Source organism: Hyposmocoma kahamanoa, unplaced genomic scaffold, assembly GCF_003589595.1.
Source record: "Hyposmocoma kahamanoa isolate Upper Pololo Valley unplaced genomic scaffold, ASM358959v1 116, whole genome shotgun sequence".
Lineage (NCBI taxonomy): Eukaryota > Metazoa > Arthropoda > Insecta > Lepidoptera > Cosmopterigidae > Hyposmocoma > Hyposmocoma kahamanoa.
In genome coordinates, this window is record NW_020653391.1 from 2,384,502 (window position 1) to 2,400,769 (window position 16,268).

At 35.5% G+C, this 16,268-nt stretch overlaps 1 long non-coding RNA gene across 1 annotated transcript; it reads left to right on the plus strand.

Annotated features, from left to right (window-relative positions):
* Positions 1–14,965: 14,965 nt before the first annotated feature.
* LOC113239817 lies at positions 14,966–16,109 on the plus strand. Its single transcript, XR_003311215.1, has 3 exons — positions 14,966–15,182; positions 15,333–15,454; positions 15,545–16,109. It is a non-coding gene; the product is annotated as an uncharacterized LOC113239817 (long non-coding RNA).
* The last annotated feature ends 159 nt before the right edge of the window (positions 16,110–16,268 follow it).

Genomic DNA, 16,268 nt, shown 5'->3' on the forward strand with positions numbered 1-16,268 from the left:
GAAAGGCGGATCACAGTGATTCTATATATATGAACTTTTTGTAACACCTTTTGTATCACAAAGGAATAAATGAATTTGGATTTGAATTTGCAGATTAAAGTGTTATGCTTACTGCGACGAGCATGCGAACCGAAATCATGAATAAGGCACCCATATTCTTACATATATTTTTTTGATATGAGATAAAGTTTTCTTTACTCACGATAAAGTTTTACCGTATTTTGTTCGTCGCTGTATGCTTAGTTCAAAACCGTAGTATTACGTAATAATGCGATATTAAATAAAGGAAACAATATGTATTATCTTCTGAAACAGCATTTTATAAAAGAACCTCACGTCTTTGATCCCCCATCCTGTAAGCGTAAATATTGAGAACTTTTTTCTTTTTTTTTGTATACGGGTGCTCGATGCTTTTTTTTTTAAATTAATAACTATTGTAACTATAGTCAAAAAATAGGGTGGTTTGCATCAATATTAGACATAACTGGTTGAAGACTGTACCACCTCAGTCAACCGTGATCGTGGTACCTGTAAAGGTCCCGAAACGTCGGTTTGTTTGGAAAAACAAATATACGCGATTTAAATCCGGAAAAAGAGTTTCATTTCATATGTGCAACAATCGCGAAAACCTAAGAACTGAATAATAATACTTTTTATCTCTCCACAAAATACAACAACAAATAAAAAGTACATAAACAATCTTAGTAATTTTAGAACAGTATTTGGTAGGAGCTGGTGCTTGCTATAGGTTTAACACTTGTACTACAAGTCACAAGGCTCCAACCCTTGCAAACGAAACATATGTTACTAAGTATACATATACCAACCACAAATTATATGTAGACGATGGACTGCTGGTACACCTAACTTTTGCTTACGATAGAAAAAAAAAACACAATGACACGTTCAACTACGCGATTTGTCGTACATCATCTATTTAATATAAATCTGTTGGTATATTTTATTCTTATTATTGTTGACATTAAATTGATAATAATAATTACAATGATTTTATTTGTTAAATTATTTTAATCGTTCTTCCACGAACTAAAATTATTTCAATAATTACACAAAATTATTAGTACAAGCAAGAATAAAATTGATAAGGTGCAAATTCTGAACGCATCCGAAGATAAACTTATTCTTTTGAATAAAAAACAGTGACACGTTTCGAAACGCCATTCGTTCTAGTTACATTACGTATTTACCATCGGAATATACATAATATTAATCTGTTGGTATAATTTATTCTTATTATTACTGACATTAAATTGACAACAATAAGACTAATTTTGTTTTATTAGATTATTTGAATTTGTCGAAGAACTAAGATAATTTCGTTAATCACTTAAAATTGTAAGTACAATGAAGAAGAAAAAACATGTGGTGTAAGTAAATACAGATCGCACTCAAAATTACATTTTCTTTTGTGTACTTTGGATTAGCTTGTACTGTAATCAATTGAAGAGAAACAAAACACGAGCGAGTCTCAGTCTGGCGGTGATGAAAAAAACTGATTTGTTATAGTTCAACTGTTCTTTCATCTACCATTTTCGTAGCTATAGTGAGGTGAAAAGTTGTGTGTTTCGCTCTGCAGCAAAGTGGCTTGAAACCCTCGCTAAGCTCAGAATTCTATTTATAAACCACTCGCTTCGCTTGTAGTTCAGTCTTACACTTCTTCGCTAGCTTAGGTTTCAATACAAGTACTCGCGTCAAACAACAACTGCAGCCTAACAAATAACTATTAATCCTCTCCATATTGCAGAGGATCGTTAATCAGTCTACAAAGTTTGCGGGCTATATTTCAGGTTTGCGTGTCTATAATTTTTGAAAGTGAACATAACAAACATACTAATTTTCCTACTTGAAAAGATTTATCGATGTTTCAAAGTAAACATAACCAAGAAAATCACTTAGTTTTTAATATTTTTTGCCTCGATATAGCGGCGGTGTGGTGAGCCAGCGAGGCCGGCTGAATGAGTTCCGGGCGATGATAACTTCTCGAATTTAATTTGCTCGCAACGAGATGACCCCAACTGATCCGTGTCGCAGTGTGGAAAGGGGGGAAATTGCAGATGGAACTGATTTACACAAATGCTAACTCTGTAGCTATGCTACATGTTATTACGCCCCGGGTTTCTTTTTATTATAGGACGACACAAAATATTTTATGCCAACTGTTGCGGACACCGAGCTACATAATCCGCGCCGACCGCCTACTCGCCAACCACTGTACTAGATGAGAGAATTCCCCGCGCCCCGCACTCCGCGCCGACCGCCTACTCGCCAACCACTGTACTAGATAAGAGAGTGAAATTGGTATTTAAGTAGGAACATTTTTGGTAATAAACACGGATTGAATCCACTTTAATCAAGAGTTTTCATTTGCGATCCAGATCAAGAACCTGAACAATACAGTCCACCGAACAAGAGCTAGAACACCAACACCAACAATTTATTTTATTTTGCTATTTTCTATGACAATCGAGTTGAACAAATATATTCCGTAAACATATCGTATATTCCTTACATGTAATACGTCAAAAGTGCTTTCATCACATGAAACTCATAAAAAAATACTACGAACTACACGGAACCATGATTTGTTCCTTTGTTTGATATATGTGAAATTTTATAACTCTAACACATAAAAAAAGTCGCAGAGATCTTAGGGGCACAGCGCCCGTCACCCTGAGAAATAAGTTCACGAGTCCTATGTGCCTGTAATTTCACCAGCGCCCTTCGCCTTTCTTTTGATTCCTTCAAACAACGTGTCAAGGATCACTTCCTCAACTCCTAAATTTCGTCTGTTCTCTACTATACTTTAATTTATTTCCTACATTTATTCATCATTTTTCTTTTTCCTTTAAAAGTATATAAGCATTTAATATTATTGTGTATTTATTCTTATATATGTATTAATATTATTATTATTTGTGTGTATAGGTATATCTACCTACGGATATGTATTAATTTTTATTATTACTTATAATGTAATGTACTTATGATGATATTCTTTGATTACACCCCTTTTTGCATATCCGAAATGTCTATCCTAAGGTTGCCTGGAAGAAATTGCTACATAAGCAATAAGACCGCCTGTTGCACATTAACTTACTACTACTATTATACTTAAGCTACTGTATGTATTTTAATTGTAATTTTATGTGCAATAAAGAATATTTCATTCATTCTTTCATTCACTTCTTCCCTGGACGAACTCTTTCACAAGGAGCTGCTACTAGTTTGTCGTTATCTATGTGTGTGCCCGTAGCAAGTGTGATACAGGATTTCCCTACTGCGGGGCTATTACTGTGCGCTTTATTATTATTATGTGACGTTGTCTAATAAGACAAAAAGGGTAACTCCATATATACGTAGCGGCGCGGTTTGTATGTGTGCACATCCGTAGCGCGCATTGTACGTACGCACACATTCGCATAATCTCGCGTTGCACTTATTTGTTATAATAAATAAATAATGCACACGCTCATAACAACACAACACAAATTACACCCAAACTTACGAGAGAAATAAATATAGGCCAAACTAATATTTCTCCCGGCCCGGGAATCCAATCCGGGACGTCTGTGTGGCAGCCTAGCATACTTGTACGTGTGGCGCACTATAAGTTTCCGGAATGAATAAAAAAAAATACTATAAATGGTCAGAAATGAATTTACTGTTTCTCAAAATTTTCTCCGTTAGTGTTAATGCACTTTTTCATACGATTGAACTAAATTTGAAAACATTTATGCCACTACTCCGTGATAATCTCTGAAGCATATTTTTCGTACTCTTCGACAGCCTCTTCAGGTAATGAAAATCGTTGACCGCGTAACTGGTTCTTAATTTTTGGAAATAAATAAAAGTCGCAAGGTGCCAGGTCGGGACTGTACGCAAGATGGCTCATAAGGTCAACGTTGTTCACCTTCAAAAATTAATTTGTCTGTCTGGCCGTGTGAGAACTGGCATTATCGTGGTGCAAGATGATACGGCGTTTACGGTTATTTTTACGGTGTTTGTCACTAACTTCCGGCAAAGAAATGGTCGTGTGCCAATCACTATTCACGGTACAACGATTCTCCAAAGCAACAGGAGCTACGTGTTCAGTTTTATTAAAAAAAGAAGCAATCATCCGCTTAGAGGTACTTTCCACGCGCGCTACTTTGGTTGGTTTCGGCTGATCTCGAAAGACACTGCAAACAAGCTATAAATAGTCGTCTTGCATGGTGCTTCATCGCCAAAAGCAGTTTGAAGCCGAGCGAAGCTCCGCTGAGCTGTTAAATTACACTTAAAGTCGTAGAAAATCATAATACGAAAATTTTCACGAGTTAAATCCATGGTGATGTAGACAACCAATATTTAAAATGGCGCCACAATGTAAAAACACGTGACAGTCAGATGAAACAAACTGTATTCTACAGCCAAAGAGTTCCATTTTCAAATGTTGTAATAACTTTTTAAATATTGTTAATTTACGTCGCCAGTTCCTGAAACTTACATTGCGCTCTATGCCGAACGGTTACGTTCGGCCATCGAGGCAGTTATAGAATTAAAGCGTTCGCTCCGTGTTTAAAAAAAATGATATGCTGGTATAAAAATATATGTAAGTATTGCATTTTACAAAGGTTATTTCAATGTAGCTCGAAAATACTCTTATGAATACATTGACTTACAATTATATGGACGTCGGGTCCGCGCTAAAAATTGTCCGCACTTGTAAGGCGCTAAAATCGTATACAGAGCGCCAAACTCCGCTTTAGTCTTCATTTGTTCGACTGATAGCGTGATACTGCGATGACATTACAATTTAAATTTCGAATAGGTTGACTTGGGACATTTTTTTCGTGGTTTTTGTATTAGACCCGTCGTCCATTTATTTGTAAGTCAATGTATGAATACCTTATTTTTTTCAAATTATGTTTGCAACCTGTAGGTACAACTAAAATAATAATGTGACAACCCTACGCTCCCACCGAAGTGTAGGCATACTACAGTTACTGATTAGAGCAAACGTAGATAAGAATGAAAGGAACTTACAACTTTGATCATATTTCCTGAAGTGAGATTGAACAAGGAAAAGTAAAGTTTATATTAAAATTAAATAAGGAAAAAGTACTGTTAAGCATTTTTTTGCGTCTGGTATGAAGTAAAAGAAAAAATAAACGCTAGGGAACAACCGAACTTTACGAAATTGCCTTATCGATCGACCGAAGCGCAGTATTCCTTTTTATTTTTTAGTTTTCAACCGCTTTCAAAAAGGAGTAGGTTCTCAATTCGACTGTGTAATGTAATTTGTGAACCGATTTTGATGATTCTTTTTTTATTGGAAAGAGGGTGTATTGGACCTCAGCATTGGTCCCATTTGAATTTGAAAAAAAATTCTATCCCTAAACCTGGCAAATTGTGAATGAATACGGTTTCACACACTTTTCGGTAACTTTTGAGGTCGGTACAGTTCTGCACTTTTGCGCGCGCAAATATTATATACTTTTTATTTCTTTTTTTACAGTGCACGCAAAATTTAAGATTTTGTTGCCCATAGATGAACTTAAGATGGTGACTTTTGACCTAAATTATCTCAGGACACAGATTAAAAGTTGCGCTTTGTCACGGTTACTTAACTATTTATACCTATATACGTCTTTTTTATTTAGAATAGAATAGAATACAACAGAATGCATTTATTACAACGTCACAACACAAAGATATACAGAAAGAAATAAAAAATAGACAAAGCAAAAGTAAAACAAAAAATAAAATTACAAAAAAAAAAAAATTTAAAACAGTCAATTTGGACAAATGTCATGTGTACGGCTAATGTGTATATAAAAGAATCCACTCAACTAATGTGACAGCATAGTAATGACTGTAACGCTGATTTTCAGTGGAACCTAAAACCAGGTGAGTACGTTTATTGATCTATATACTTTATTTTTTCCACATTTCGAAGATTTGGTGGTAAAATCAGTTACCAGAAGTTCTTAATTTAGAGAAAATGTCAATAACTTTGAAAAAAAATGAAGTTTCTCGCAGGTGGAGTTGGCGGCAATAAAAGCCGTTCAAACCAACTTAAAGATGAGTAATAAACATGGAGAAATTCGTAATGACTGCTGAAAAAAAAGACTTGGTCTATAGCTCAATCAGACAAGAGCGACGGCCTTGGCATGGCAACAGGCATTGTTTCAAGTCCAGTCAGATCGAAGGAGCTTTTCTTTGTGTTGTTCGATTTTTGTATCAATAATAATAATAAGGAACAATATACATTTTGAAACTTTCGCGTTACACTGTACATATGAGTACATTTATTTGTTTCCTATTTGTATATATTAAGTGAAGTCGGTAGCATTTGCACTTAATTCAAGGATTCGCCCTTCGCCCGCTACATACCACTCTCTAAAAAAATGCGTATTGTTTTATTGTCGCCAAAGTACAATATGTTTATTATTTATTGTATAATAATATGTAATTGAAACTATTATATAAACTTATTACATGACCGCTGTAACTCCTGCTTTGAGTGAACAAGCATTTAAACCCCATAGTCACTTTCCGTCAGATGAGATAGAGGTCAAATATGCACTTATTATTTTTATTAAAAAAATATATTACGTACAATTCGCACGTCCGTATGTTTCATTTGTTAGCAGTACCTACTCAGGTAGGTAACCGTAACCGGTGCCAGAATTGGCAACCGAGTGATATAACCCTGACTCCGGAATATACAATTTGCTTGATTTAGGTTCCTTGATTTTCAAATCGTTCGTTACCTAAATAGTACCTCTATATGTAACTGGAACTACTGTGGGAGATAACTGACAGTCGTAACACAACTTTTTTAAATGTCAAAGTAAAAAAAACATGTTTATTTCATAGCTAAGAAAATTATAGTCATATTGATTGAAATCGGCTGCTAATTCGTAACGCAGATTCCCCTGAGAAGAATGAGCGAGAGACTCTAGGGGTTTCTCTTTGTAAATAAACATTTGTACATATTTATCATTTACAATATTTATTTCATTATAGATCGAGACTACTTGCAAGAGCGAAACGGGTCACTGCCACGGATTTTGGTTATCCAAGTGCGCAGAAGCTGTATGTAACATCCTTTAGGCTCAACTCACACTGGCGCAGAGTCGTAGCGTCGCGATGCGTCATGCTTTTCATCTATAGCATATTCATCTCTATTTTTCCATTATTAAGATACAAATTTGTGTTATGCAAATATGGAATCGCTCGTCGACGCTTGGTTACAGCCGAGCGGTTGAGCCTTGCTATAAAGTATTTTTCCTTATAGTTTTTGGTGAAATTACGGGTACATGGGACTTGTCAACTTATGTCTCAGGGTAACGGGCGCAGTGGCAATGCCCCTCAGATCTAGCGATTTTAGGCTCTGAGTGGTACAACTGTTATGGATAGGCGTGTCGCTGCATACTACCAGACGCGCGACTTGTTCGTACCGTCACTTGGTATTATAAAAAAAAAAGGGTTTTAAGCCTCGAGAATGGCAAATTTTGAATATCAACCAGAAGCGTATAACATTGCCTCTTAAAAGAATTTGTGACTTTGTGAAGATGACTATCAGGAACAGCTACTGTAGTGGACTGTATCAATGGGTTAAGGGTGGGTGCTAACAACGAGTGAGCAAGCCCAAAGCAAATGTACTCACAGTTTATTAATTTTTAGAAAACACGTAACTATCGAAGCAAAACAGCAAACAAAGCCACGAAAAGGCGCCAAAAATAATCACATTTAAATTTGGAATTTAAATATAAAACAAATTTATAGACTATACAATATATATATATATATATATAAAGGGAGATTTGTAGCGACAGCTGCGATAATGACTATTTTTCTTACCATAAATTACAATTGCATAAATGGAGTTCTAGTGTATGATAAGTAGAAAGTGAATTTTCTTAGACTTATCTCTTACAGACGTCTAGGGCTCAGATTGTCAATTGCCCCGAATTGTTCACTTGACAGAGGCACAAATGTTCATAAGTGGACTGCGTTAGGTCAACTATGATTCGTCTTATGCGTTAAGTCGCTGCTCATCACATCAGTAGGATTACATTTGAAAAAGACGGTCAGTGTTTTCATAAAAAAATAATGTTTTTACTAATAAAGCGTTATAATCATAAAGGAAAATACCAATCAGGAGGAGTCATCATACTTTACCGTTATGATGCTGCGTTATAATGTAAAAGGATCTCTTAAAATTACAGGCACTTGCCGTCTGTAATTTTAACCCGTGATCTCACGGGTAGCCATCAGAGATAACATTATGTTTGTATACCAGCTGATGCAAGATCTCGGTGAGTGTTTCAGGCCGGTAGGCTTATATGTTCATTTCTGTGGTAGTATAGATATAACTTTGTGCCGGTGTGACCTCCTTACACCGTCATCTCAGCTCTTTGTATCGCCTCTCTCCGCTTGTATCTTATCATTATATTATTATATTTTTTATTTTACTTGTATTTAAATTTTAAATTTGAATTGTTCCATCTTCCTTCACTTTCTTATTTTGTTTTCGTATCACGTTCACTCCCAGCTCGACCGCCACAACAGTCATAGCTGTTAATAAGCTAATCATGTGTAATAATTTATAAGTCTACACCCTTCATGTATCTATTTCTGTAATTCAGTTTCTCGGCCCATTTAGGGCCTTTCTTTAAAATTTAGCTTCTTTAATAAATTTTGTGGATCGGAAGTTTCCCATTTCATTGCCGTGAACCTGTTCACGGCTAGTTAGGGTTACAACCCTTTCAACTTTTAACCTATCACTTGTCCTTGAGCGGTGTCCCCAACGATTTTAGGAAAAGACTTTTCATTTTTTTTTGTATAACGTCGTCTTGTTTTTGCAGTGGTGGATTAATAAAACACAGCTACCCGTAATAGATAATGTGTGGTACTGGTGGAATTACTTATTTTTCTATTCTATTTTGATCAATATCACTCTTTATGTGGAGCTCTGTTTTCAGGTTGGGATTGAGGATTTAATAATAAAATGGCACCAGAGTAAAATTGACAAATATTTATTCCGCCATCTTTTAATGGCGCACACGCGAGAAATTGATTTATTTTTATATTAGGATTTTTGGCTTGGATACAAGTTATTTGAGCCATGTCTAAAATCATGTGTAAAAAAGAACAATTTTGGTTTTTTTAAATAGTCTTTTCACTTTAGCTTAATTCACTTAGTTCTCTTGCTAATAAAAGACGTTGAATTTTGAACACGGCTTAGTAGGTATTTGTTCTTGTATGCTTCCATGCTATTTGCTTTTTATGTCTTGATCCTTCTTCCAGAAACTCTTTCATAATGTTGTCATAATCTTAATTAGAAATTGTAAATCTTTCGGCGTCCTTTCACTTTACATTCCCACCATTATTTTTTGCGGAAAATTGACTACGTTATGTTTTTGTAGTGTTGGTTTTAACTTATGTACAACTTAACAATTATTATTGGAATTACCCACAATTGCACTAAGAAATATTAAAAAAATATTTATTATACTTGAAATACAATTCGCTTTCGAGATTGCTGCACAAATGTAACTATTTTTTTGGGATCGCGTATGTTTGTTTTTTTCAAACAAACCAACATTTCGGCCATTACAGGTCCTATAGTCACGAAAGTTTGAAAAACGAAAAATATACGCGATTTAGATTTTAAAAAGTTTCATTTCCAATTCGAACCCGAAATTCACGAGTATTTGAAGGCTATGAATTTTAACGAAAAGCTGGCAAACCACAATTCTCAATTCGAGTTTATGATCGTATCTACTGAATGTTATTGAATTTGATTAGTTATAATATCTGGAATAGGATCGAATTTCGTTTGCAGGACTGTTGCTTTAATTAAAGCAGATTCCTTTATGACGTTAAAACATTTTCTTCAGTGTCGCCCCGGCGTTCTTTACTAATTTCGTATCGAGTACTCTGAAGAATGGTTGAAAAATTGCTCTCCAAATGGAAAAGCTTTTATCTGATGTTTATATCCCCGTATCGTATTACATTACGAGGCTTGCTTGCGTGTTTTTTCTACAAAATGTAATACCTCTAAGTTTTTATGTGTTGTAAGCGTTTTCTTCTAAGAAACACAGAATTGATTTGCACAAAAAAAATCTAAAATTTTTTCATCCATTTCTTTGGGTGGGCAAAGGTTCTACCGTATAGCCTTTTCCATGTTAGTAGTATATTTTCTTGTTCATGTTATGCCTGCTTTAGCTGGCTGACTGGCGCATAAACGGATACGGACTGACAGAAGGTATTTTTGTTTAGCAAATTAGTAAAGGGTTTTCCATTAAGGGCGGGTAGATTTTAATTGTACATAGAGGCCATATTGTTGAGGCTGCTTTTGTCAAATCTGTTGCTCATTTATCGAGTTCTTAGGTTTTCGCGATTGTTACACATAGGAAATGAAACTATTTTTCCGGATTTAAATCGCGTATATTTGTTTTTTCAAACAAACCGACGTTTCAGTCAGCAGTGACCATGGGACCTGTAAAGGGCTCGAAACGTCGGTTTGTTTGAATAAACAAATATACGCGATTTAAATCCGGAAAAATAGTTCCATTTCCTATCTGTTGTTTATTTTTCAGTGACTAACATTGACTTACAATTATATGGACGTCGGGTCCGCGCTAAAAAGTGTCCGCACTTGTAAGGCGCTAAAATCGTATACAGAGCGCGACACTCCGCTTTAGTCTTCATTTGTTCTACTGACAGCGCGATACTGCGATGACATTACAATTTAAATTTCGAATAGGTTGACTTGGGACATTTTTTTCGTGGTTTTTGTATTAGACCCGTCGTCCATTTATTTGTAAGTCAATGGTGACTAAAGACAAAAGTTACAGCGTTTAGCAACATTTGTAAATGATAAAAATTTGTTAACCAAATGTGTGTTCTATTGTGGTAACGATACGCGCAATGTAAAGTCTGTTCCAATCCATTTTGAACAAAAAGTAAATTAAACAACTGTTTGATTAAAATTGTAAAGAAATCACTCAATAAATCGAATGAGTAATATTTTCACGTATATTTCGAAGATTTTGCCTGATATCTCATCACCTTTTCCAACAATATTCATTTGAATAGCATTGTAAAATCGTATTTGAGTCCATACCATTTGTAGTCCAAAAGTGAGGTTATTTTTAATCTATACATCTATGACTTGTCTATGGTTGCACAGTGCTGTACGAAAAATAACATTCGGTTCATTGAATTAAAGTTTTTGTAATCGATTAGTAAATCGGATATTTCAATCGCAATCGAACGAGTATCTAAGTGTAAGGATTTGAACGAGGAGTTAAAATTAAGATTTCGGCAGAAATATGCTTACTTACTTAAGTTATGTAAGGAAAACCGATAGTATCACTCGATTGAACAAATCGATCCATTCAATTAATTAATCGATTTGTAGTTGGCATTACAATTGGCCACCAGTAAACCATCTATGGTCGGCTCAGTGACTTGTTTGTTTACATTTTGTTCAAAATGGATTGAAACGCGGTATATATAAAGCTTTTTTTCAAAGTTTCTTCATTCTTCACATGGAAATCGACCTTACGAATTCGTAGCAGAGTTTAATCAATGTTTTTTATAACAATTAACGGGACGAACAAGTCGTGGCGACACACCTATCCATAACAACTGCAGTGCCACTCAGAGCTTTAAAACGCAGAGATCTTAGGGGAAATGCCATCCGTTACCCCGAGACATAAGTTGATAAGTCCCATGTGCGTGTAATGTCACCAGCACCCTTCAAAACTGGAATGTAGTAATGCTCACATTACTGCGTGGCGGCAGAAATAGGTAAGGTTACGTACTGGTTAGTTTACAGTTTCTAAAACTATTACTAGTTTTAGTTGATCTTAGTTAATAAATTGTCATGGAAGTGAATCTATCTATTTTCTAAATCAGTGCTACCTATTGAAGACAAGTTATAATCTCTAAAATATCAGTTTATAGAAGTTATGTCCCTGCATTTGTGATGCTGATCTTCTCAGCTTGAATATGATTGTTTGAATTATTATTTTTTAGTATTTACTTCAAAGAAAAATTGATCAAAATTCTTTTTAGACTCAGTTTCACAAAGGAATCATTCCATTGTATGTTACGAACAAATCAGGACAGCTGAAGTTGGTCAAATTTAATTTAAAAAAATATTGATATGGTTTTGGATTTCCCCATAATCAGTCCCCATTAAAAAAAAAAACAATCTGTATATCTTAACAACCCTCATTAAATGTATTAAGTAACTGTTTCCAGTTTGGCAAGACATAAGTCTTTTGTAAAATGTATACTTTTAGAAAAAAAATATTGAAGGAACAAAGAATTCGAAATTTTCCTAAATATTCCGTTAAATTGGTGTTGCAACAACTCATCGCAAAGTTAATATAAATATAGTCTACCTACTTACCCCAAATAACGTCAATTTTGTACTTACGAGATTTCCCCAATCCCGAAAAGAACCAGGAACTAAAAATATTGTCGTAAGGCGGTCTCCACTTTCTAACTCTGTTCCTCGAAAAAACTCTAGCTATTCCGATCACTGCTTAACACTGTACGATGATTACTTAAATGAAATTAAGTTTTTATTATTACTATTATTCAATTTTCGACACATATAGCAATCTGGTAGCAGCAATATAAGACAAAGGAGAACTGTTGTTATAGCTACGAATTGTCACTTGTTCCGTCTGCGTTTTATGGGTAAAAATTAGTTGTGGTCTTTGTAAATTTCCGAAAGTTGCAGATTAAAACTTGTTTGGTTTCATATGAACAATCAGAAAGCTTTAAATATAATGGTAATGTAAGGAAATAAAGATTTTTTTACTTTGTCGACATTTTAGGGGATTGAGGATTCCTTTAAATTGTGAACAAATAGAAAATGTAATGTTAAGTATATTGAATATCGCAATGTTTTAGTAGCAGTAGAGCTTCTTTTGAAAGAGTTCATCCAGGGAAGTACTGCCACCTTACCTATTTCTGCCGCCAAGCAGTAATGTTAGCATTAGTGTGTTCCGGTTTTGAAGGGTAAGGGCGGATTTATTTGACACGAATTTTATCTCGCTCACCCCGCGCGGATGTCGCGCGGTCGCCGAGCGGAGTCCGCGTTGCCGCTGCGCAGCGACCGCGTGCGTTTAGCTGTCATGGCAAAATACGCTCTATTTATTTGGCTTTTACGTTTTAACTTAAATGAGCGTCCCGGTCACGCGGCGACCCGGGCGGGGACCGGCGGTTGTCTTATTCAGAGGAATTTAAATGTTGTTGCCTATTAAATAGAATTCAGATTTACCATTAATGTACATGAAGGCAGGTAACTGGGCGGTCGCCGAGCGAAAATTTTCTCCTCGCGTCACCTGGGCGTTAAGGGTGCTGGTGAAATTATAGACACTTGGGACTTTTCGCAGAGGCAGTGCTCCTCAGATCTTTGCGATTTCAAGCTCCGAGTGTCACTGCAACTGTTATGGACTTAATTATGTTATAATTTTTTTTTGTGGAAGTATTCCATTAGTTTGTTATAATTATTATTACAAAGTTCGAACACTAAAATGGAAGGGTCTCCTTTGGTTCAATGAGAGTACGGACCTTCACACGTTTTCCGCGGGTTGTGAACTTTAGACGTGCAGGTTTCATCACGACGTTTTCCTTTATTCTACTCATTCTAAATTTCAAAACAAATTTCGCTCATAAATTCCGAGAAACTCAAAGGTGCGTTCCGGATTCGAACCTACAGTCTCTGCTTGAGAGGCGGTAGGCCAAACCATTAGGCGTACGATCAATTTATACAAATAATTTCATATTATGTATATTTATCGATTATTTGTTATTATCCTTCACATTTTATTTCGAAATCGGATCTAATTTTATTCACCTTATTCAATTTAGGTGATTTATTCATTGAAGGGGTTATTCCTTTGACATTGTCCGTAATTTGATAGGCTTTTATTCAATTATGAATCCAAAAATAGAGCCCCAGCTGCGATTCAGGTGCCCACCTGAATCTTATTCATGAATAAGGGACTGGGATGTGGCACTCAGGTTTGACCTGGTTCAGAATTTAATAATATTTAAATACATTTGTTTTATTTGTTTTATAAACAGAACAAGTGAAAAATATTCAAAGATATATAAACGTTTTTTTTTTCGGATCCAAAGCTCGTATATATTTAGTTTTCAAACAAACCGATGTGGTTACAGCTGACACAGCTAAGGTCAATGACCTGTAAAGAACCCGAAACGTCGGTTTGTTTTTTAAAAAAAAAAAACAAATATAGCTACACGATTTTGATGCTTTGATCGAAAAAAAATGGTTTAATTACCAATTAACAAAAAATTTTAATAATTAAGCTTGTTAACAAATCAAACGTACGGATACAAAATTTGCGTTATTGTACAAACTTAAAGCGATGCTACATGGGAGTTGAAATAGAAATAGAAATAGAATACATTTATTACAAAACACCACAACACAATAATAAACAGTAAAAAATTAAAAGTAAAAAAAAAAAATTAAAATAAAACAGAACTAAATTAAACTTAAAACAAACTAAATTAAAACAAACAGAAAATGAATAACAAAAAAGAAAACTAAATAAAATTAATTAAAAATAAAATTTTGGCAATAAATAATTATTCGATCATAAAACTGGTCAACACTATTGCTGTACGAAGTAGATGTTATGTGTGCGGCTGTGGCGTATGTAATAGGATCCACTCAGCTAATGTCACCGCCGGGACAAGGCTGTGACGCTGATTTTCAGTGGACCCTAAAACCGAGTGAGTACCGGACGTGTGTGTCGCGTTTAAACTAAAATAAATTACGTATATATTTCTATAATGTAGTATGTTGTGTTCTCTTATATTTATAAAATACTTAAATAATTCATTTGATACATATATGCAGTGATAAGCATATGCAATGCAATGTCTATTATTTACAACAAACAAAAATGGGACTTATTTAGTTATAAAAGATATCAATTGCGAGATTTGTGTCACGTGGGCGACGCAAGACGAGCGGGTAGGCGCGCGAGAGGGGTCCCCGGCTCACGAGCCACAAAGCGCGGCAACTCCGTCCAGCTCCGTTGTAAGCAAACAGGTTTCGTCCTGTATCGTAGGTACTTACCACGCATAATAGCGTGCAGTCTCCTATGCCATAAAAGGTATGTACCAATATTTAAAACTTCTGCCGATTGCAGATTATCATAAATAATTTTAATTGTATAATGAATTGTATATTAATTATGAAATATAAAAAATTAAATAAGAATTGTGTCATATGTCAAATAGTAATAATCAGTAAAATTTTTCAGGAACAAAATAAACAACCGAAAATATTAGCGTAAAAATGCCATTCGCACTTGCCCCATCCCGCACGCAGAACATTGATGACGATGACCGCCGCACACCAATGCCATAAGTCGAAAACAGAACGGTGAGTGCCCACGTTAACTTATACGGTATTTTTTTGAATATCTAACAGATATTGTTTGTATTTTCTTTTAAACGTGTGCACCGTTTGTAGACTACGGAGTGGCGGCGGCAGCAAAACATTCCATATTTTCGCTGCGGCGAATTTGAAACTGCCACGGAATGCGGCGGTGCGACAGCGCGGCAGGACTAGCGACCAAGCTGACGCTCTGGTGAAAGCTGTCTTTACATCCCGGGACCATATCAACTCGTCAGCCAAATAAGACGGGATTCTGTATTTTATAACCCCAAACAGAACTGTAGCTAAGTGTAGATCTCTTCGCATTTTCATTTTCAAAATATTTGCGTTGTTTATGTAAGGGGTTACGTGCGTGCGTGGTGGTATATCAAAGCAAAACCTTGCGCAGGCGTTCTGCACTCGCTGAATTACTTGTTCCGTGCGCTTCAACAGTCGCGGCCCATACACCACGTCCATATAATTAAATTTTGACAGAACTAGTGAGTCACACAACTTAATGCGAATGTCGGTATTAAGGTAATTTCTGATGTTATATAATACCTTTAACCTATAGAAACAATTTTTGACGATGCCTAACACATGATTCTCAAAGTGAAGTGTTTCATCCATAAGGAGTCCAAGATTCCGAGCCTCAGTTACTCGCTCAATGTTCGCGCCCCTGATCGCCAAAGTAACGTTACGACTATTAATTTTCGCTATTTGATTTTTTGTACCCAGCACCATATATTTTGATTTACAGCCATTTAGCACTAATGAATTTGAATCTGACCAGGAGGCTATACGTTCTAGATCCTCGTTT